We start from the raw sequence: 25,032 nt of genomic DNA, 5'->3' as shown, positions 1-25,032 counted from the left end.
CATTGGACTTGCAAACTTTATATGCCCCAATATAGGGGAATGCCAGGGCCAAAAGAATGGGAATGGGTGGGTAGGGAAGTGGGGGGCACTATGGGGGACTTTTGGGATAGTATTGGAAATGTAATTGAGGAAAATATGTAATAAAAATATTAAAAAAAAAAAAACAATATGACCAAAGTCCAAAAAAAAAAAAAAAGAAGTATTTAAAAAAAAAAAAAGAAGTCCCATAATGATAGGGTCATATCAAAGTAACACAGGAGAAAACTGAAAGAACTCCCAATGACCACAGCTAAAAGAACCAGGACATCAAAATAAAGTAGTGGTAGATTATGAACCAGAGTATAAACTAAATAAGCCCACACTGATAAAAGGAAATGCTAAAATAATTGGGGAAAGGGAGATACATCTACCATGCATAAGAATAATTTTCTTTTCCTTATGTGTGGTGTATACACTGCTTTCTCTCCAAAGAGCAAAAATACAGAACAAGATGAAGACAAAAGGTTGGCCTTATAGAAGAGAAACATGGCAAACACTTCCTCTCCCAGGTGAATCAAGGTCAATATGAGCAATGTTAAGCCTTATTGATAGCACTCTGGATATTTGAAAAGAGCATCAAATGGTACTTTATGTTTATAGCCTTCCTCTAAAACCATCCATAACCCCAGCCTAGCTACGAGCAACACATCTGAGGAATACTCTACAAAGTACCCGATTGCCATGTTCACCTCAAAATTGTCATGGTCTCAAAAGGAAAAAGAAGACTGAAAAAGTGTAACAGCCAAAAGAAACCCAAGGAGACATAACAACCAAAAGTTACCTATTTTCCTGTATGGAAGCTTAAAACACAAGGGAAAAAAACAGACCTGGTTAAAACCCAAGGAAAAGTGAATAAAGTGCAAACTACAGGTATATGTTTTAACAAAAACACCATGCTAATATACACTATTAATAAGAGCAGAAGCTGAGTACAAGGTATTTGGAAACTCTGTACTATATTCTCAATTCTTTTGCGAACTAAATCTGTTCTTAAGTATTAAAGTCTACAGAGGATAGCCTTGTCTGTCATCAAAAGGAGGACAGGCCCTTGGTCCTGTGAAGGCTCAATGCCCCAGTGTAGGGGAATGCTGTGAGTGGGAGTGGGTGGGCAGGTGGGGGAGCACCTTCATAGAAGCATGGTAATGGGGGATGGGCTAGGGGGTTGCAGAGGGGAATCCAAGAAAAGGGATAACATTTGAAGTGTAAATAAATAAAATATCCAATTAAAAATTTAAAAAAATTGAAGTCTATAATATGGTGTATGTGTCCTGGAACAGAAGATTTTTACTCACATCTCCAGCTCTGAAATGACATTCTTTTCAGTTGTCTAGGAATCCGAGAAATGTAAAGATATCCTTTTGCTCTTTTCTCAACTGAAAATGTATGACATCTATGAGACTTCTGGTGACTTACAAGACTGGCAGACATGATACTTGACTAGGGCATGTGGCTCTTTGCCAAGTATCATCACAAGCTGACTTATCTTTTTTAGATAATTTTTTTCTACAGTAATTAAATTCTTCATTGTTCCATAGAAGAAGCTGCAGTTTAAAAAGACAAAGGCATAGTCTATGCTTACTTTGAGGCTTTGTGGCGCCTGGCTGTAACTTAACATCCTGAGCTCTCATTCTATTGAGACAAGAAAGGATTACACCTGGGTCTATGATATAAAAAATAGCTTTTAATTGTGTAAGTAAAATATTTATTTTGAAAATGCTATTGCATGTTTTTGTTCTACAAAGAAGGGTTTATATTGAGAATAACTTTATCCACATATTTTGATGGTGAATACTTTCTGTAATTTAGAAATTATCCGCACTCTCAGTAAACCTAGTAATCCAAGGTTAACATCATCATGCTAGAGTATCAGGTTCTATCATAGCTATCATACACACAAGTTTCTAATTAATCTCCTGAATACACTTCATTTCATAAACACAGAACTAAAGTACTATATCTCATTTACATTGCCAGAACTTTAACATATAATTTTAAAACCTCTCACTTTATCTTGAATAAAAATGATCTTTAAGTATCAGGTATAAGTATTCATCATCCAACTTATTGCTATTTCTACCATGTGCAATAACCTCTGATATAACACAAAATCCAGTCCTCATCTACCAGGAACTTCTATAAATACAGTTTTCTCCCCTTTACATGCCTATAAAAGCATGGAGTGTTTGATACCACTTTCTAAACCTCACATAATATATCTGTTAAGTTTTTATTCTCTCCTAAGTTTTATTAATGTAATTCTTGAATACAAATAAAGACAAGCTCTTTTGAGTACAATAATTTATACATACTTAGTAGAATTTATAAATACTTAGTAGAAATGTCAAAATATAGGAATTCAAAGTAGTTGGAAATTTAATATGCTCTGGTTAAGGTATCCTAATGTCTTTGTTGGCTCAATTCCTAAATGACATTATTTCAAAAGAATGACAACACAACCTATTAGTGACATACTCTAGAGGCAGATAATCTCGATATTTATTACTAGTGCTTTTCAAATTCTAGGGTTATGACCAATTCCTGTATTAGACAAATGTACTAGGCAATGGCTATTCTTTAAGATAAAACAAAGATAACTGAAAAATAATGAAGTTCAATGCATACCGAAAAATACTAAGTGAAAAACTGGTTTCTAATATGTGTGTGTATATATAAGATATAATTAAAATGTGTTTCTTATTGTTGGAGGATTTGATAGCTGGCTTAGAGTGTGGTAAATATTCTAGGTTACTTAAATAAAATATTTACTGCTATCCCTGTTTACTTTTTTTAATAACCTAGACGCTTTCTATTTGATTAAAAAAAAAAAGTCTTTGGACCTATGAGATTGGCTTAGCAATCAAAAGTGCTTGGCATCAAGCCTGGCAACTGGTGTTCAATCCCTAGGACCCACATGGCAAAATAAGAAAACAAACTTCTGCAAGTTGTACTCTCACCTTCCACATGCATGCTTTGGCACACATGCACACAATAAAAATGTGATAAAATGTCTATATGAAAACTCAAACAGCTTAAGCTATTAATTTCTGTGTCTTTCAAATATAGCCTCCAAGTGTTCCTATATAGCTATTTCACATATACATTAACAGGTTTCTATCTTAGAATACATCTACAAATGATTTAGATGATCTATATTGGTCTTCTTAATCCAGAAATTTAAGTTCTGAGGGGTTCTTCTAGTGGATGGATTTGAAAAGTCAACAAAAACAGTATTTAAAACCATTCATTTAACAGTTTCTAATCTGATATTCCCAAATAGTTGTTCATTCAAGAAAAACTGAAATTAAAAATAAAGAAAGTCCATACCCTCAAATTAAAAACAACACACTGGAAGCTATAAATGAGAAAATGTTGCTTATGGTAAGACAAAGAAAAGGAGAGTTGCAGAAAACTTCATGGAAGAAATGGCATTGAAGCTGCACCTACAAAGAGTAGGCCCTGCTCTCTTTTAAATAAAAAGAACATAATCATAAAGCTAGAAGGCTCTACCACATCATATATACCAGCTGGTCTCCCTGCAAAAGCCATTTGGAAGGCTGCTGAGATGTCTCAGTAGTTAAAAGAAGCTCTTGTCACACAAGCCTGGTACCCACAGGAGAGAACTGATTCCTGAAACTTGTTTTCTGGCCTCTGTATGTACTCCATGGCATTCAGACATTTATATGTGCACACATGTATATAAAATATTTTCATTATAGAGACATTTGATATCTAGAGCTACCTTTAGTTGTCATAACGAGGAGTGTACTGGAATCTGTCAGGCAGAGGCCAGGCATGCTCCTGAACAACCCACAGTATACAGGACAACCCCTGATGTCAAGGGATCATCTACCTCAATATCATAATACTGAAGCTGAGAGAGAATTCCTGAGCCCAAGCCCAATCTAATCTCTTGGTTTACTAAAAATAACTGATGGGAAGAAGGGTTTAAAGCTGGCTAAAAAAGACAGTATGTATTAAATAGGCTTCAGTGCTTCATTTGCAAGAGATAATACATTCATATATACACACACACACACATACAGTTATAATGAGAAATGCATTTAAAAGGGTAAGAAAGTTCTTAAAGGTAAAAAGATAAGATATGCAGTAATCAAAGCTGATAGCATTATATAATCAATTGATTCAGATCTACCAGGTTCAAAGCCAGATACCCTTGTTTGTTAAGGATATTGGCATTACTGTTTGTTCAATTTTGTTATAGAAGAATGTGAGAATCCAGAATATATATGTGTGTGTATGAATGTATGTATGTATATTTGTGTGTGTGTGTATGTGTGTGTATATATGCACACACACATATATATGTATATACGGAGAGATAAATTAGATAAAGTTAATGTTTCGGGTAGGTCTTCAATATTCTAATAGCTCCAAACAATAGCGATCTGAGCCATGAGCCAGATTAGTATCTAACACTAAATGAATTATCCAAAGAACTTAAATTTCTGTTAAACAGGCAGTAACAGCTGCTTAGGGTATAAGGCCCGAATTTAAATAAAATAAATCACATGGACATCTTTTTCTTTTGTTATCCTTGCTCTGCAGGTTGCTTGGTTTGGCTTAGTTTTGATGTGATGTTTCATCTTGTACATTCAAAGGATACTGAGTATCTCAAGTAGCTGGAACTATAGGCACACATCACCTAGCTTATCCTTTAAATGCATAACGGGGAAGGATTACTTATGGGGATCAGTGTAAATATGAAACTTGTTAAGAGCTATAAAAATCCACTCTCAGCAAAGTTATACAAATGTCTTACCGTCAATGTCTCAATTGGTAATACTTCAGCTAAGACACATTGCAAAGTTAGACACACTATAATTCAGAATGAATAACTTGAAGAAAATGCTGGCACCACTGTCCTATAAAAAAAAAAAAAAAAAAAGAATGACCAAAGAGGTAAGATTAAAAACAGTGAAAGGCTTAAAAGGGATCATGAATAAATGATAACCGTGTACAATGAAATGAAAGGTCATGAAAATGTAAATGGTCATTTGACTACATGAAATTTCATTGAATTAAGTTTACATTTAATCAACACTGAAGAAAACTGCTCCCTTGGCTGCCTGAGATAGGCTGTTCCCATCAGTCACCTCTAGGGCCTAAGGCACAGGTCCAAATTGCAAAGGCACAATGCTTTGCTGAGCTTTTGGCTTCAGAAAAACCTAGCAAGAAGAGTAAACCATCAGGGGGTCCCTGCAGCTTCCCAAGATAAAGTAGTCATTAAAATTTAATGCATTTGATTACAAAACTGTGCTGGGGCTCTTTTAAGGCCCTGGGTCTTTAAAATTTAAATGACTCCATAGTGAGCCTGATTTAGTCTCCAGTAACCTACAAGACTGTGCATTCCCACAGCTCCAGTGAGCACCATACCCTAACTACAAGGCAACAGCAGGAAGTAGGTATAAAGTCTTTTCTTTCTGGTTTTGTTTTTCTGCCATTCAATCTCAATAGAATAGGATAACTCATCCAGAACTAGGAGACTAGATACTTCTGCATAACCCACAAACTCACTAATCTATCATTCTGGGAATGACTTTTAACTTCTTTCAGAAGGAAGAAAATTACTTTATCATAAACTTCAGTGAAACAATACAAAGTATTAAACATGAAAGCAGAGTCTTAAGATCTCTAAACTAGGATTTTTTTCTTAACAATACACAACTGACAAGAGATTTTGGGTTAAGCAACTAGCACCCGTGAAGCAGAATAAGGATGTCCCGCAGATAAAAAAAAAATAGCTAATAATAACAGAAGTGACCAAATTATTTATTATGTGCTCTCAGGTATGATGCAACATGAAATGACAGCAAGTGTTCTTGCCACACATCCAAAGATATAAGCTGAACCAAATTAAGCAGCTAGATAATTTCTAGTTCATTTGAAATACAAAGGATAAATAACAGACGAACCTTTCACCAGGATGGGATAAGAGAGCTGACAGAGATCTCAAGCAAATCGTGAAGAGGCTTAACCGGGGAAACTTTCAGATGGACCAAGTGTTGCCTTGGCTGCTAGGGTATTATTAGGTGTGTTGTATGATAATGCCATTGCATTTAGATAAGAAAATGTATTATGAGGCACATTCACTTTGGAGTGCAATTACATCTTATTTATGCTTTCAGTTTTTGTAGAAAAAAGAAAAAGCAATGGAGAAAACAAATTCGGCAGTATGTTGTCAGCTACAGCAATTAGAAGTGTGCTGAACTTTTTATTTATATACATTTGGAAATGTTCATAAAGTTAAATGAAATCAACTAAGAATCACTATATTCAAGAAAAAAGTAACATATTTCAAGTAATACCTGAAAGATAATGATTTTAACTGAGTGTGGTGATCCACACTTAAAATTCAAGTACTTGGGAGGTTATGGAAGGGATAAAATCACGTTCGAGACCAGCCCAGGCCACATAGAAAGACCTTGACTCAATCAGTAAAGAAAAGAAAAATGTTGGAAGAAAAAGGATTATTTTCTCATTCAGAATATAGAAAAAAAGCTAGAAGCAGAAAAAAAAAACAAGCTAGTACCTTTATATATTTATTAGAAATGAAGTGAGTCATTTGTCTCTTAGGAGTAACCAACAACTAACTGTATCCCAAACCTACTCAGTTGGAAGAAACTCAAGTATGGACTGTCAACCACAGAGTTCACAGGTCCTAGAGGAGAACCTACTACTACTTAAGTACTCTAGTTTTCAACTGCCTTCTAAATGTGCTTATCCTCTTTCCTAGATAAGAACAGCTCTCGTTGATGTCTCAATAAAGCTTTTTTGAATTCAGTAGGCAGAGGCTATGTTAGTGGTCCAAAATCTGGCAAAAATTGGTACCCAGCCCCAAGTGAGATACCTTTAGCACATCTACACCTACAGCTCAGGGAACACTGAAGAAGAGAGAGAGAAAGAAACTCTAAGAGCTTAGGGACCCAGGATGACTCTGCTACAAGATAAGTGTCTTTTGGACAGGGCAGGGATGTGGTGGTACCTACAAACTTCCAACAATATGGTTGCCTGTATAAAATCTGCAAACCCACCCCAAGATGAACTGCTGCTCCAGTCAATGGCTGCTGAAGGAAGCAGAATGAGATTTCAGAATGAGCCCCCAATCCTAGGTGGTCAGCCCCAAAGCACAGCAATAATTGTAAAAGAGGTCAAGAATTTGATGGAGGAGTTGAAAGGGCAGAGGGAGGGGTGGGAATGATGAAACTAAGTGTATTTCTGCATGAATTCTCAAACAGACTTGCAGTAAGTGATGAAACACACAAGCATAAACTCCATACCCTTATTCTCTTGAGCTAGTGAAGTGTGCACACTTTGTATGCTCAGAATGAAGGTTATACGAGGGAGAAATGGATTCAGAAAAGTAAGCTTATTGAAGGAAAATAACCCCAAAGTAGACCACAAAAAGTATGGATAATTAAAAGAAAAAAGGGGGGACAAACCAGTATAGTATATTCAAAGGGATTTGGTACAAGTCAAGAGTTCCTTCAACACTTTTAAACGTGTAAGTGATTTTTGTGAGTAGAACATGGGAGACCACTAATTAATTTGCATTCTCCCCCAAAAGAATCCTTAAACAGCTTTAAATGAAAAAAATCATGAAAAAAAAACATTAATACAAAATTAGAGGAGACAGCATATTCATATCTTAGAAGTGCAGGAACTGACTGTCATGCAGTTGGATATGTTACAACTGAATAAAAGCACCAACGTTTGCAAGGGTAATCTGCTAGTTTTCCAAGGGGACCACAGCACACAGAGTGAAAATGAGATGTGAGGGATATGTCCCAGTGCAAATCCACACATACACAAGTGCTGATTATGGCTAGGACAGGCCTGAAACAGCTCAGCTTTTGGCTGTTAACATTCAGAGGGATAGAACAAACAGGATTTTGGCTACGATTCCATCAAGATTGGCTAAAGAAGCAAACAAGGAAGGTTTACAGAAGACATTCTTGAAGACAGAAAGGAGGGAAGTCTGAGTTTAACTGTAAAGGTGAATAATATAATGGGAAGCCGAGAAACAACTTCTTTAGAACTAGTCAAGGGAAAGGAGTAATGTGTGCAGGGACAGGGATGGGAGGGAAGAGTAACCCAGCAAGCTTTCTAACAGGGCACACAGCTCAGTAAATCTCAGAGCCAGGAAAATAATGCTCTAGAAATAGGGTAGTGGAGGGTCAGTAACAATAGGATAGCAAAGGCTCATCTCTTAACTATCTCTAACCTTAGGACATGAGTCATGAGGTCTTAGTATGAGGGTTTACATGGGGAAAAGTATAAAGAGATAAAACTGAAAAGTCAGTGTGCATCTCTAGACCATCATAAGACTTGAAATAAAATGTGTACTAATAAAAGACAAATATATTCATTTTCCAGGCGTTGGGCCACAGACAAGTTATTTGATTAAAATCACATGTAATTAGATACTCACTTCAAAGGCTACTGCAGGAATTAATATACATAAAAGAAAAGAGTTATAATATATTTATTTGCTGGATGTGTCATACTTATTCACTCTGTTAAGTGCTCAAATAGTAGCAAATCTAAGACTTCCAGAGTTTCCTCCTGTGTTTTGTTTTTACCAACAGATGTCTATAATTCCTACATATAGGTACACTAACAAGTCATGGGCAATGGGAAACTAGGACACTAGTCTCCATAAAAGTAATAAAAAATTAGTTGCTATTAGTAATATTACTTATTACTCCAATTTCAACAGCAATCCAGAAGAATTTCACATTCCAAAGATAATCATTTCAGACACTGCATTTAGCTACAACATTAAAACAGTAAACTTATCTATTGCCAAGGACTAGGAATTGCTAGAGTTAAAAGGACTCAAAACTCTTGCTGAACGGTCAGGAAAGAATTTACTCACATTTATATATACACAGAATATGGTAAACTTTGAGTAAAAATTACATAATTATACATGTATGTATAACTATCTAAAACAAAGCTTATATACAACTATGAAAATAGCCTAAGTCTCAAAGAAAAGAGTCAACTGACATTCATAAGGAAATTCTGTCAATCAAGACTCAAATATATCAAAAGCCTTTATTTAAATCAACCCTCCCACCACAGACAAGTAACAGAGTTAGACAGCACATTTTAAAAAGTCTTTTTCTTAAAGGGTCAAAGATCTATCAGGAAAGTACTTTGAGATCTAGGAAAGTAGGAAATTTAAAGTTTACCTGACAGGCCACATCCACAAGGGTGGTGAGTACTCTTTTCCCACCTTCAGCTTGGAACCAGCATTTTAGAAATAAATGTAACTCAGTAATCAATCACTGAATATAATGTGGTCTTGAGTCATCTAACTGACTGAGCATTAAAATGCTTGCCTAGCATGTATAGTCCTTAGGTTCAATTCCTAATACTACCACTACCACCAAAAGAAACAACAAAAGCCCTACCTGAAATTTTATTAAGCAATACCTGGACTGGCAAAAGCAAATTCTCTCCGCAACCTCACCAGTATGCGTGTGTGTGTGTGTGTGTGTACACACACACACACACACACACACACACACACACACGTTTCTGAAATGAATCACCTTTGGTTTCAAATGATTTCTTTTTTTAAATTCTTTTTTTAAAAAGGTTTATTTATTTATTTTTATGTATATGAGCACACTGTAGCTGTACAGATGGTTGTGAGGCACCATGTGGTTGCTAGGAATTGAACTCAGGACCTCTGCTTGCTCTGGTCCCGCTCTCTCAGCCCCAAAGATTCATTCACTATTTTATGTAAGTACACTGCAGCTGTCTTCAGACACACCAGAAGAGGGCGTCAGATCTCATTACGAATGGTTGTGAGCCACCATGTGGTTGCTGGAATTTGAACTCAGGACCTTTGGAAGAGCAGTCAGTGCTCTTAACTGCTGAGCCATCTCTCCAGCCCTCAAATGATTTCTAAAATTGCTTTTCAAATACAATGTCCAGAATAAAATTAACAAAAACTAAACAGAGGATATGACCAAACCATAACAACCACAACCACCATCATCAACATCACCACTGCAATAACAAAATAATCTAGAATAGATTCATAGGGGCTACAGTTATTAGAGCTTTATCAGGTTACAAGTTTTAAATTATGCTTGCTATGTTTAATATCTCAGCACCAAACCTGAGAACCATAAAAAGTAGCAAACTATAGCCATTATGTTACACCTAACAAGGAGAGATTTTAAGAAATAAATCACTGTGCAGACATCATAATGTGCAAGGTAACAACTCTATGGTGTTGTTATGGAATATAATCTTGGGGATATCGACTGCATCATCTGTGGATGGAGCTTGGTTGTCACAAATAATGACATGCACCAAATGACTATAGATTTTTTTAAATGAAAAGTAACTGTTACTAAAACTGCAAAAATTTAAATTAATGAAAGATAATTTAATGGGTGATGGATATTATCACAAGTGTAAACTCAAAGACTTGGGGAAGGGTTTCAGAACGAAGAGAAGGGGTAGGCAACATGACTAACATAGCGTTGGATGTTCTAATAGTCCACAGGTCATTGAAATCCAAGGAATAAGGAAAAAATGAAGCAACATTATGTGTATGATTGAAAAGATTCCAAAAATGATGAAAGATGTCAAACCTCATACTTAAAAATTTCAATAAATTACTGGTTGAAAAACCCACAATGGAAAGAAATTTTAAGAGCATCCTTACGAGGAAGAGGCTGCTTTCAAAGAAACAAATGGTAGGCTGAAGGCTTTATTCTTAAAAAAAAAAAAAAGGGGGGGGGTGGGAAACCATAAAAACAGACAATAATCAGCAGATTACAATTCCACTTGGGGAAATATTGATCAAGAACGAAATCTTAGGGACTGTAAACACAGTACCCATATATCAAATTAAAAATACAAATAATGAATTTCAGTGGTTATATATACAGTACCCATGAATAAAATTTTTAAAAACATGAAATTTCAGGGCCCAAGTGAAATGGCTCAACTGAGTAAAAGCGTTTGCAGCACAAGACTGACAACCTGAGTTTAGTTTGATTCCTGAGGTCCACAGTAAAAGGAAAGAACTAAAAGCTGTTAAGATAGCATGCATGCACACATATGCACACACGCATACTCCATATATTCATATAATACTCTTTAAAAATAAAAATAAAAAACATTCATAAATAAAAATAGAAAACACAGCCAGGCAATCCGAACTAAGTCATAAGGCTAAACAAAACTGAGCCAAGAAGGAGCTATGAAGTGTACGTAAGCATGTGAAAACAATTTAAAGAACACTGATGTCTCAAAACAATTAGTACCCACAGTTACAAATGTATAAAGAATTACAGGATACACAACTGCATAATTCCAGGAGATAGATAATAAACAGAACTGAAGTGTAAAATGTACTTGTTCCAAATATTAGTGAGGTAAAAGTATCATTAGACATACACTGGAAATGCTATAGTAATTTCATGAGGAATAGAAATGAGTATGTGATATTAGAATAAAAAGAAAACTAATAAGAAGCAAAGGAAGAGAAAAAAATAGAGCTATAGGAAAAGCTAGCAACGATTTTCTTAATCCCTTATATTCCAGCAATTACATTAAATTTAAATGAATGGAATGTTTCAAACACAAATGGTGTTTGTCAGGCTAGATTCACAAAAAAAAAAAAAAAAAAAAGCCACACATATATGGTATTGTCAAGAGACCCAACTAAAACCCAGTATTACAATGGGCACTGAGGAAATTCAAAGAGTCATTAGGTCTTACTTCAAAAGCCTGTACTCCACGAAATGGTGGTGCACGCCTTTAATCCCAGCACTCGGCAGGCAGAGGCAGGCGGATTTCTGAGTTCGAGGCCGGCCTGGTCTGCAGGCTGAGTTCCAGGACAGCCAGGGCTATACAGAGAAACTCTGTCTCCAAAAACAAAAACAAAAAAACAAAAAAAAAAAGGAAAATCTAAATGAAATGGATGATTTTTCTAGACAGATACCCATTACCAAAGCTAAACCAAGATCAGGTAAACTATCTGAATGGTCCTATAACCACTAAGGAAATCCATGCAGTCATTAAAATTTCCCTCCCCCCACCAAAATAAGCCCTGGGCCAGAAAGGTTGTAAGGGGGAAAATGTTATATACAAAGCCAAAAATGAAAATCTCAGTCAAATATATGGAACTAGAAAAAAAAAATCCTAAGTGAGATAAGCCAGAGTCAGAAAGTTAAAGTATGTACTCACATATAAGTGGATATTAACTGTAAAATATAGTATAATAATGCTACAAACTACAGACCCAAAGAAGTGAAGTACCAAGAAGGGCTCAAGGGTAGACACATGTATCTCCCTGGGAAGGGGAAAGGGGAAATGGAACAGATTTTGTGGGTATACTGTGGGTGGGTGGGGATGGGAACAGGAGGGATCAGGTTGTGGGGAGAGGAGGGGGAGAGCACTGGGAGAAACAGCTGGAACTGGAACACATTTCTGGGATAAGGTAGATACCTAGGGCAACGGAAACTCCCTAGAATCTACAAGGGTGACCCTAGGACCCTATCGAATACTCTTAGTAATGGGGGATATAGAGCCTGAACTGGCCATTATCTGTAACCAGACAAAAGTTTCCAGTGGAGGGACTAAGACACCGACCCAGGCATAAAACCTTTGACCTACAATCTATCCTGCCTGCAAGATGTACTGAGGTAAGAGTGGAACAAAACCTGTGGGTGGCCAACTGATAACTAGTCCAACTTGAGACCCAAACCACTAGAGGAAGCCCACTCCTGACACTGTCTGGAGGGCCAGGACCCAGACACCTAGGATAGAACCAAAGACAACCAGAAAAAAAAAGTCAATGAAATGATACCTAATGATATTCTGCTATACTGGTAGACAGGAGCATAACTGTCACCAGAAAGGCTTCATCCAGCAACTGATGGGAACATTAGGCAGAACTTGGGGAGACCTATGGCAGAGGAGAAAAAAGGACTCTAGGAGTTCCCAATGAGGTTCTAAATATAATGCAAAGTGCTGGAACGCTGGCTCAGGGTTAAAGAGCACTTGTTCTTGCAGGGCTCACTGTTTTGATATCCAACATTCACTCGGCATATCTGTAACTCCAGTTCGAGGGGACTCAACATCCTCTTCTGGCCTGCATGGGGACCAGGCATGCACATGGTATTTAAAACAGATTGGCATTGGATTTAATTTGTAAAAATGTTTGCTTTTTAAGAGATGTATGAGTGTTTACCTCATACAATAATATTTTAAATGATTTTAAATGAAGTTGAAAAGCTTATCAAAGTAATCTGCCAAAACAGTGGGAAGAAATGATCCTGAAGAATACATACTAAAACAACATATTTTTAAATTCTCATTCATTCGCTCTGTCTTTTGTTTCAAACAGGATTGTGATATGTAGCCCTCACTCACTTGGCACTCATTATATAGTCAGAATGACCCTGAACTCTAGACAGTTCCTGACTCTACTTCCAGGCATGAAGTACAAGTCACGTTTACATTCAGCTAGTGATTGAATTGAGGGCTTAATGTTTATTACTCAAAACATTCTACCAAGTCAGGTTCCCAGTTTTTATTTTAAAAACTTTCACTATCGGGCTGGTGATATGGCTCACCAGGTAAGAGCACCCAACTGCTCTTCCGAAGGTCCGAAGTTCAAATCTCAGCAACCACATGGTGGCTCACAACCACCTGTAATGAGATCTGATGCCCTCTTCTGGTGCGTCTGAAGACAGCTACAGTGTACTTACATATAACAAATAAATAAATCTTTAAAAAAAAAAAAACTGAACCTGTGACTGAAGTTTCCCATAAAGAAAACCCTGTATCTAAATAGCTTCTCTACTGAATGTTACCATGTACATACACCAAAACCCTATTATAAAACACTTTTTTTTTTGTTTTTTTGTTTTTTTTCGAGACAGGGTCTCTCTGTGTAGCCGTGGCTGTCCTGGAACTCACTCTGTAGACCAGGCTGGCCTTGAACTCAGAAATCCACCTGCCTCTGCCTCTCAAGTGCTGGGATTAAAGGTGTGCACCACCACCGCCCAGCATATAAAACTCTTAAAATTTGACAAGAATACAAAAAACAAAACAAAACAAAACAACAACAACAAAAAAAAAAACTGTGTAATTCAAGACAATCTTACTCATGAACAAAGGTCTGAAATTCCCAAGTAATGTAAAAGAAAACTGTTTTGTTGACCGGGCTGGGTTGTAAACTTGATTTACTGACTAGTAATCAATAAATTTGATTTGAAGAACATAATGATATGGTTATTTTGCTAGGAAGAACACCTGATGAGATCTTATCACTCATAATATAAATGTTTACCAATCTAAGAATAAACCAAAGCTTCATTATTCTCAAAAAAAGCTAGGAAAAAATTAAACACAAGTATCTTAATTAGTACAGAAATGGTAAACACTTTTCTTTGACAAATGGAACAAAACCGGTTCCCACTAATACTACTTCTAGTCGGTATTAGAGAATTAGTCCGTGCAGTAACACAAAAATCATATATAACATTTTGAAAGGAAGAAATAAAATTTTCTTTATTGGCAGATAAGATGATTAACTACCTAGTAAATGATTCCAAAGATAAGTACTAAGGGTAATAAAAGTTTAACTCAATGATCATATATAAGGTCTGCATAAAAATGTAAACAAAATAAAGTCTATAAGCACTTACATACAGTAACATGAAAATACCAAATACATAATAAAAGTTTCTAGAGATTATAAATACCACAGAGAAAAAATAGAGTCATGTTCAATGTTAACGAAGTTAAAAACAAAGATGTCACTTCTCCACCAAATGTTTAGAATCCTCACAATCATAATCAAAGCATTAACAGACTGTGTATGCATATGCATGTCTGTCTATGTAACATGATACTAAAATTCATATAAATGTGCGAAGGGCTGAGAACAGCCAAGATGTTTTGAGGACAAGGTGGAAGAACTTGTTCTACTGAGTACTGAGACGTAGTATGAAGCTCTAATAAACAACACAGTGTGGTGTCAGAACAAGGTGATACAAAGGGAACAGAGAACACAGAAACAGAACCATGGTACATATACATGTTTAATTCTTCTCAATAGTATGGAAACCTATGTGCAGGGACAGCTGCCTATCCATATGGAGAAAAGGACAGAAAACAATCAATTTTAGGTAATCACTGGATATTTGTGTGATCACCAAAGCCACAAAGCTTCCAAATGTGAGCGGATAATCTTTAAAATCATGGGATAGGAAAAATGGTTTAAATTGAAATCTGTGAGAAAAAATAACTATATTAAAAATGAGAAAATTTTATTTGAAGAGACTCGTGAAAAATGGAAGAAGATATCACACAGTGGCAGAATGTACTTGTAAACAGCAAGAGCTTATTTCCAGCACATAATAACTACATATGAGGAAGTGACAAGGGACAAGGTGTATATGACACTTTTTGAAGGAATTGTACATGAAAGTTATGAAAGCACAAACCTCTAATTATAACATTTAGCTAAAATATTGAACCTCTCCCTGAGATTTGCATAATAAAGTTGTAAAGATTTGTTAGAACTGTGTTGAGCTGGGCATGCTGTTACTCATCTACAATGCCAGCACTGGGAAGCAGGGGGAAGTGGACCTCTCTAAGTTTCAAGACAGCCAGAGGGACGGACGGAGTAAGTAAGAGCCTGTCTCAGAAGTAAGAAAATGATTAAATGCTCACATTTCAAGGAAACACCTCTCATTCTTGCTATAATCTCAGCACTAAGAGAAACAACCATCCCTTAATGTTACAAATAAAGAAACAAAGCTCCTATGAAGGTAGATGATTTGTCCAAGGTCATGAAAAGATCTAAGTAAGTATAAAACACCTGGAATTACTGACTTAGAGCCAGCCTTCCCAATTTGCTAAGTTCTAAGGCATTTCTACATAAAAGAGGGTTTACTGGGAGTGTCTCTCAATATGCACCACATTTATTTGAAACATTTCCACCCAACCAACCCAAAACTATTTTCTTTGCCATCCATAAGTTATAGCCGAAAGTTATTTCTGTGGCAGGAAAGATAAGACTTTGTAAAGTCTGTGATGTGCAGCCTACTAGATAACTCTGTTTACACCATGATGACTTTTGACAGCAAATTTAAAGCATTTATGAAAATTCAGAATAGTGGAAGCTCCACATATGGAATCCCTAAAGAAATGTTTAATTTAAAACTAACTCAATCATTGATTGAAACCTAGGGTTTTCTAAAAGCTTATATAAACAATGCTGACCTTAAGTGATTATACTAGTTTCTTACTAAATCATAATTCCCTTAAAAGTTAAATTTCCAGGTCATCCCAATTTATATCTATGTCAACAAATAAGCATACTTAAAATTTTAAAAGGATGTTGTGTGACTCTGAAGCTAAAATGATCAAATACCAACAATACAAATTGCCCATGTAATCTTGTGGAGATAGTTTTAAATGATAAAAGTGCTTAGTGGCAACTACAAATCCAACAAGGCTCTTCTCACTCTCACACGACGCATACCTTTTATTTCAGAGCATAAAGTTCAGTGCTAAGATAAATCTCTGGTTTGCCAACCATAGAGGAAACACCTGGCCTTTTGGAACCTGCATGAATTGAAGAATAAAGCACAGAATGCTTTTATGGCAATATTTTTCTAATAAAATGGAGATGCCAATGATATACATGCAAAAAATTAAAAATGGTTCCAGTGAAATGGTTCAGTGAGTTAAAAAAAAAAGCACTTCTACCACACCTAATGATCTGTATTCAAACCTGGAGACTCATATATCGAAGGAGAGTATGGAGTTCCACATGTCCTCTGATCCCCACACAAATGCCATTATGTGTACATACACACATACAAATACATGTAAAAAAAAGTAGCCTATTTCATGGCTAAATGCAACATGCCATCTTGGCACAGAAAAAGGGTTGTAGTGGAGGGAAATAATAAACTTTGCAACTTGGGTAATATAATCTTAGTTTTTACAAGTATGACAGGATTGGGTGAAGAGTATGTGGGTAATTTATTTCTGCAAATTTAAGTCTAAAGTTGTTCCAAAGCAATAAATGAATGAAAGAATAAATAAATAAATAAATAAATAAATAAATAAATAAATAAATGCTTTTGTAAAAGCTACTAAAACCTGAGAAATGTATACCTCAACTGAGCACAAGCAAGTTCCCCCAATCACCTAATGGAGGAGAGGGGAGACTATAAAGCAGACTTTTAAAAGATTGTAAAGCATTTATTTATTGGTTTGTTTACTATGGGGAGTGTATGTGCATGCCACAGCATGCTTGGAAGGATCAAAACCCACTTTGTATAGCTAGGTTTTTCCTTCCACCTTTACATGGGTCCAGAGTATCAAACTCAGATGGTTGGGCTTACATAGCAACTTTTTCCCCTCTGAGCTATCTTGCTAGTTTGGTACCCAGCTTTATGTGGGTTTGAAATTTGAAGTCAGGTCCTCCCTCACACTGGCACAGCAAAGGTTTTCCCTACTGAGCCATCTCTCTGGTCCATACTGTTATTTTTGTTTGTTTGTTTGTTTATTAAATAAAAGCTCTCTGTAGTCTAGGCTGGCCTGGGACTCAGAGAATTTTTTGTTTGTTTGCAATAGGGAGATCCATCCCTTTAACTGTGTATCCTAAAACATTTAAAAATATTGCTGTGAGATCTCTGGCTATTAGATAAGGAAGGAAACGAATATATGTAGTGCTACTGTGCTGTAGATGGGTGCTGAGGTACATCTGAGGTGATCTGGCCCTTTATATACCAGCCTCTGGCAGGGCAGTGAGATGGCAGTAAGGTGGAGCTCTAACAGCAAGCCCCCAGGAAGGAGTCTTTAAATGCTAGCTACTTTTCTAACATTATACCATCAAACCCAAAAGGCCCAAACAAATAAAAACTCACCTCAATCTGAATGGAAATAAAAATGAGAAATCTAAATCCACTCCTCTGTGGACAGAAGACAAGAAAACTACTCTTAAGTGGGAGAGAAGAATCCTATTGAAGGTACACCAGAGATAGGCAGTAGACAACTAAGTAGAGCAGGGTATTCTAGATGTTCTAAATAGTAAAGCTTAACAAAGATGAATATATAACATTTCTTATGAACCCACCTTCCAGCAAGTTACAGTTTTATGTATTTCATCCATTACCAATACACTTAATCCTTCCACAAGCCTTGTAAGGAGAGTACCACTTCAATAGTGGAACAGAGAAGTGAAGGCAGGCACTCTGGATACATAGTTGGTAGTCATAGTCACTTTATTAGGCAGTACAGTCTTTTGAAATACAAGCCAGAAAAAAATGGCTCTCATCATTACCCTATTCTCATCCTTCACCAGAAAAGAAAGCTCTTCCTCAAGGCTCTTCATGCACAGAGAGGGAGGAGCCCACTGTCTTTTCTACAAAGTTACACTCATAATCTTTTAGTACCTGATGTTCTGCATGCATGTTTTTGCTGATACATTGTCATAGAGAAAGTTAGTTTTTAACAGTACTATCAATATTCAAATTCAGATATGCTGAACTGGCCTGAGAAGCAGAACACCATGTAAGTTTTTTTTTTTTTTTCCTGTGGGAAAGTGGAGTGCACTTCAAGTTTTTAAAAAAATGTATTTATAGACCTTATAGAAATTGAGGCTCCCTTTCTACAGACTCTAGCTTTATAGATGCCAATATCATTAATTTTTAATAAAGAAACTACAGTTACTCAATCCTATTTTGCTCATATAGGCAGTCTTTATACTAGACATAATAGAATTGGGGCTATAGGAAAAAAAATCTTAATATTCTATGGGTTTCCTGAACTATGACCAATTGTGAGTAGATCTGGCAGTTATCATACATCTAGCCTGGGCCCCCTTCATAAGCTTTAGCTTCAAGGGTTACTATCAAGTAAGTAAAGACATCTTTTATAGCTACTCCTATCACAATAGAAAGGAAGATCAAATATTAACAACAATGACAATGTTAGTAACAGAAACAATTCTTTTGTGCACTGACTATTGCTAGTCATGCTTTAAATATAATATATCCTCTGGCCCATTTAATCCTCGTGAGGTAAATACCACATTATCCTCATTTCAAAACTGAGGAAACAGGTCAGAGATTAAGCAATTTGCCCCAAAACACAGAGCTAGTGTGTGTCAAAAGATCTAGCTGTTTGAGAATTTTGCTCACAGAGATGTTTTTCAACCATCACATTCTGTATATAATTAGAGAATTTGGTAAACTTAAAATGAACAGAGGGTGTAAACTGAAATTCAGTTTTCACACAAGAACGACCTGGAGCAACCCTTGCAGCCTCATCTTGACTTTTACTGGATTATTTCCTTCCAGCAAGCTAAGTTCAATACACTTATGACAAACAAGTGCAAAGTAAGTCTGACTTTGTTTTTCTCACTTTGAAATCTCTCACTGAATCATCTCATTACCACAACCATTTACAGCATATATCACAGCGCCTAATAAACCTTTATCTTAAAACTTTCAGGTAACAAACACCATCCTCACTTATCAGTAAGTAAAAATGAGTAAATAACACCAAGATGGCCAGGGCCTTTGAAAAGTTTCAAAACGTCAACAAGAAATAGTGCAAGCAAGATAGCATTTCCATGACAAACTGGAACTTTGTTGTTGTAACACCACCATAAGATATGCTTTAATGACAAACATTAACCTGAGATGGAACAAAGATGCTTTTTATTTCAAAATGTGTACCCTAATTCAGAAAAATTTCACTGACATCCTAAAAGACCAAATCAGTGGTTAAGAGCATAGGCTACTCTTTCAGGGGACCAAAGTTCAAGTCCTAGTTCCACATGGCATCTGATAACTTTCTGTAACTTCAGTCCCAGGAGATCTAATGTCTTCTGGTCAACTTGGGCAGGTGGTACACACATATACATGCTGGCAAAACACCCATATGTATAAAATAAACATTTTCAAAGACTAGACACTTAAAACAAACCTTTTATCAACTTATTTCCTAGAAGAGCCATCCCATCAGCATAAGTACACTGAAGTTGGATAGTCACAGGTGGGCTATCTACTATTCTCACAAAAAGCAAGTAACCTCCAACAATTTCTGGAACACAAGGCACTTTTAATATTTAATTAGTATTCTGAGATTTTTAAAATAATATGTTTTGATCATATTCACTTTCCCTCTACCATCTCTTCCCTGATTCCCTGCCCTTCCCAACTTCAAGTCCTTTAAAAGAAAATCCTATCAAAACCCATTTGTGCTTCCCAAATACTCCTGGATATCACTGCCCTATTAAGTTCTGCCTTCTACTGGAGTGTGCTTAACTTATCAGGGTCCATTAATTGTTAGAGAAAACTAACTCTGCCTCTCTAAAAAGCTAAAACTGCCAATACTTTTTGTGCCCAACTCCCGTCTTTACACTGGGATTTGTTCTGTCTTGAACTTGTACAAGTCTTATGCACACTGCTGAGAGCACTTTGAATTCATATGTACAGCTGTATAGGCTTATATTTTTCAAAACCTATTTTTAATAAGGGTACTTAAATGTTTTAGCCTCCCTTCTAGCCTACCACCCACCAGAGGTAGTGGAATGGAAAGGTAGAATTTCCATGAAAACGTCATATGACACAACTGAGTCTCCAAAGAAACCAGAAATTTCCACTTCACAGTTGCCTTGCAGTATTTTTAAAATCATATATTGGAACCTCAGGCATAGGCTTCCCAGGAAACAATAATAAATGTGCTGCATTTCTAAACCAATCCATGAAAACCTAAACATCCAGAAGGTAACAGAAGTATACAAAACACCAAGTTCTGTGAGCAATGGTTCTATGGGAAAACACATTTAGCATTGCAACTCAGTAGCACACCAACTATCATTGCCCTATTAAGTTCTGCAAGTAGAAGGAAATCTTCCCTCATTAAGAAAACAGTCTGAGCTTCCTTAAATTCTGATCAAAGCAGAGCAGGAGAAAGGGCATGAAAAAGGACAAAAGTCAGAGCTGCGGGTAGGGGAGAGATCAGAGAGGACGAAGGCGAAACCTAGTTAGGAGAAGGACAGAAATTGAGGATGACTGCTTAAAGGAAGGAGTGGACCGTCTGAGAGTAAGGTGGGTAGTGAAGAGAAGGAGGGAACAGCGCCCACTTCTGCAGCACACAGGCTTCTACAAACTTAGCTTCTTGACTCTTAAGGAGAAGGGAGACAGGAAACCATAGCAAGAGTCTGGACACTGCCTCCCTCAATCTGTTATTCTCATTCTCCTTTTAAAGGCACAATCTGGTGGGTTATAGGGTCTTAACTGCATTCCTCTCGACTTGCTAGGGCAAAAGAATTCAGACCAGGGGATGGGCTTAAAGGCTTTGTAGGCCTCTTCACTTTTCATACAACTTGCAAAAGACCCCAGGGTCAACTGAGAATTAAAGGAAAGATTCAGGTAATGGTAGGGTAGCATCAAGAAAGGAAGGAATACAAGCTGAGAGACTTTAAGCAATAAGAAAAGTGAGATTCTGGACTGTTGGATAGTAAGCAAATAGAGCTTTCAATTAACTAAATTATAAAAATGTTGTTCAATATTTAGGATTCAGTTGGATAGTTCCAAGTATTTCATTACATCTATTTCAGTTTTAGACAAATATTCATGATTATGATATTAATATAGGGTTATGCCAAAGGTATGAAAATAAGCTTCTACATACATACACTTTCCTGGTGTGCTTTATTATATAGTGATAATATAAAATATGTCAGAAAGGCTTTCTGTTTACTTCTAGGTAGGTTTTCTCATTTGTCAATATTTTCCACTCTAATAGGCCAAATACCAGGAGTAATTACCTTCCCAAGTAAAGTATATTTAACTCTTTCTTGGGAGTACAACTATAATTAAAAACTTGCTCCTTCAGCCCAAAGATTGTCCGTCAAGATTACAAGGTGTTATTTAAACCAGCCCCATACTCCATAGAACACATACCCAGACTAAGAAACTCAGAAATCTTTTCTCCATGTCTGTGAGACAGGGCTACTCCAGGAAGACTTCTAAAACATCTTTAGAAAGAAAAAAAAAAAGATCCCAAACTGCAAAACATTTCTAGAATTTCCAGCCAAAGATAATTAACCACATAATTAACTCTGGCCAAATGACCTGCTGGAGGATGAACACCACTTAGGTGTCATCTTCCTCCCCTCCCCACCCCACCCCCTACTGTTCTGGCTTTTCTTCCAGCTGAACTCTACCCAGATGTGGGGCCTGTCTCTTCAACAGAGATAAGAGCTAGGACAAGGACGAGCTCAACAGCACGTCAAGAGACCCAACAGCAGAGAGCAATGGGAGCCAAAAGCCATGCCTTCTCCAACCTAACACCTCTGCAAAGTGTCCCTGTGATTTCACTACCGGCTCGGGGCTCGGAAACTGGCTGCTCTAGAGGATCTAAAATCTGTCCACCCCTAGGCCCATAAGAGATGCTGCTGCTTACCCCAATATTGGCCCTATATTTTGCAAAATGCAATCTAACTCTAAACTTTGGGACTAAATGTAAAGAACAGCAAAACTGCCTAACAAGTACTGTTCTAAGGTCTAAGAAGGAACTGTGGACACTATCACAACCCAAGGCCCCTATAAACACTTGCTATTTACTTTAGTAGTACAATTATAAATATAATTCAAGATCAGAGTAAACAAAACATTTATTCTTTGAGTATCTTGGGTACACTAAGGTGAAGTTACCAAAACCATGAATTTCAGGTATTGGTCACTGCTAACTATTTAGAATCTTTACACATTACCTCAAACCATACCTCTGTCTAAAAAATAGACACATCTAAAATAAAAAAAAAATACTTGAGATTATCTTTTAAGACACACGAAAACTTTCAACAGAATTGAATGGTTTCTTTACAATAAAAAATTTCTACTTTCAATAAATTTATGCCAGCACATAAGCACATACAGTGTATCTAGAAAGAACACATGCTCTAAACTTAGATATACAAGAATCTGAGTTCTAGCTTTGCAGTTTATGCACTATATAACCTTAGCTATGTAAGCAAGCTACAGAAGAATACTGAAGTTGTATGCTGTTATCTGTGTAATAGACATTGTCTCTAACATCGAGAAACACTTAGGGTTCAATTAAAATGCATACTGCCTACCAAGTCCAGTGACTGCAAATACTCAGCTCACTTTGCTCCAACACAAACTACACAGGGTGGCCTGCAATTAAAGAATATGTCAAATACCAGAAGAAAAGTCAGGGCGACTGCACATTCACTATGCCTTGTCAGATGCAACCTCAGTGATCATATATTTATTATCTACCTTCACTAAAGCCAACTTTGCCTTGATTAAACAAGTTCTAGGAGAAAGGGGAGGGGGACTATACGTTTGTAAAAATTACATAACCCACTGATTAAAAATTACGTATGTGTAGAATTGAAGATGTGCTTGCTCACTTCCAGTGTTCATTGAGAAAAGTTACCATAGAAGATGATGTACTTTGTAATTGAATATTATAGTTAAATCTCCATTTAAAAAAATCCAAAAACTTCGCAACCATGCTTCCTTTCTAAGTGTGTTCATTTATAGTCCTATAAATCACTCATAAAGCAAAAAGTAAGCCCCGGACCCCCACCCACTAACAAAGTACAGAGCAAGCCGGGTTCATCAAGTTATTCTTTTACACTGCTCCTTCCTTTCCATTTACAAACTCCTAAATACATTATAAATGATAAAAATTGACAAAGGTTACTGAAGCCCACAACAAGAGCCCTGCCTTGCACCACTAACAGGCAATTTTCCCAGCAACAACCAAATTCTAAATGTTATGCTTCAGAACAGGCAGTGTTTTATACTTCGACGCGTCTTGAATCTGAACTTTTGGTTCTTTACTGTGCAGCTTACTTTCTCCTTCACCTTGCTTACATCTTCCCTCCTCCTATCTTACTTAATCCACTTTATAAGCAGATACGCGGTAGTAAACTATAAACCTCCAACTAGGACCAACTCTAATCTGTTGTTGGACCTCAGAAGGCGGCTGTTCAGTGTCATCTTTAAAAGACGGCAGTATCTTAGCTTTCCTCAACACCTGGCAACAATTATTTGCAAACCACTTCCACGACAATCATTTCTACCACTACTAACCTTGCGCACATGTCCCAACACCTTTAAAAGAACCAGCCTTAGTTCTGTGAGTCCTAATCCCCGAACGCATTACCCAGACTTCAAACCTGTCCATAGAGGTGCGTTCTGCAGGATGTCCAGGAGCCCAGGAGGAAAGGCATCCTCGCCTCTCCCGCGAGGGCTGATAGCGATCAAGCCCCTCCACCCCCAACCCGCAGCCACTCCCTCTCCCCTCGGCCTCGGGGCGTTCAGGGCGTCCGGGCGGGCGCAGCCGCCACGACAGGCCCTGCGCAAACCTCCCGCAGCCAGGTACTTACCCGGGCCGGCTGAGAGCCAGAGGCCGGGGCGAGCCCCGCCTACACCCGCAGTCTCGCCCACGCCCAGCGTCGTGGTCGCGGGGTCACTAAGACGACCCCAGGGCACCTCCGAAGTCCTAGCCTCGGGCAGGTGCCGGGCCTCCCCGCCACCACTCACCGAGCCCCCGCAGCCGCTCCGGGCTCCTCCGCCTGGCCCTCGGTCTGTCCGCAGGCTCCCACGGGGGGTCCGGGCGGGCACGGCTTCCCCGGCCGAACCCCCTTGAGTGCGCGCCGTGCCGAGGGCAGATCCGGTGTGAGCCGCCGCCGCCGCCGCCCCCTTGCCTCCTCCTCCTCCCTCGCGGCGTCCCTCCCACTGAAGCCCGCCTCGTATTTCCTGGATCCGGTCTCGGGGAGAGGTTGGGCCAAAGAGCTACCGGCTTCAGGGCTTCCGTCGGGCGCCTTCGCTCGCCAGACACAAAGATGGCACCGCCCGGGCCTGCTGTGAGCGATCTCGCGAGGCTTTCCCCACGGGAACCAGAGGGCGGGGTCCCTACAGG

General features: G+C 37.7%; 1 protein-coding gene across 3 annotated transcripts in view; it reads right to left on the bottom strand.

Annotated features, from left to right (window-relative positions):
• The window catches only part of Tab3 (TGF-beta activated kinase 1 (MAP3K7) binding protein 3), a 62,164-nt gene extending 37,368 nt beyond the window's left edge, over window positions 1–24,796 (bottom strand). For 2 of the 3 annotated variants that reach the window (XM_029473320.1, XM_021153660.2), the window contains exons 1-2: window positions 24,654–24,796; window positions 4,820–4,922 (exon numbers count right to left, since the gene is read on the bottom strand). The gene's annotated coding sequence lies outside the window, so the exon portion shown is untranslated. The remainder of the gene's footprint in view (window positions 1–4,819; window positions 4,923–24,653) is intronic. The other variant, XM_029473322.1, reaches the window with a different exon arrangement.
• Window positions 24,797–25,032: the final 236 nt, after the last annotated feature.

The sequence above is a fragment of the Mus caroli genome, chromosome X (assembly GCF_900094665.2).
Source record: "Mus caroli chromosome X, CAROLI_EIJ_v1.1, whole genome shotgun sequence".
In the NCBI taxonomy this organism is placed as follows: Eukaryota; Metazoa; Chordata; class Mammalia; order Rodentia; family Muridae; genus Mus; species Mus caroli.
The sequence above is the reverse complement of the archived record's forward strand: the minus strand, read 5'-3'. Positions and strand labels throughout refer to the sequence as shown.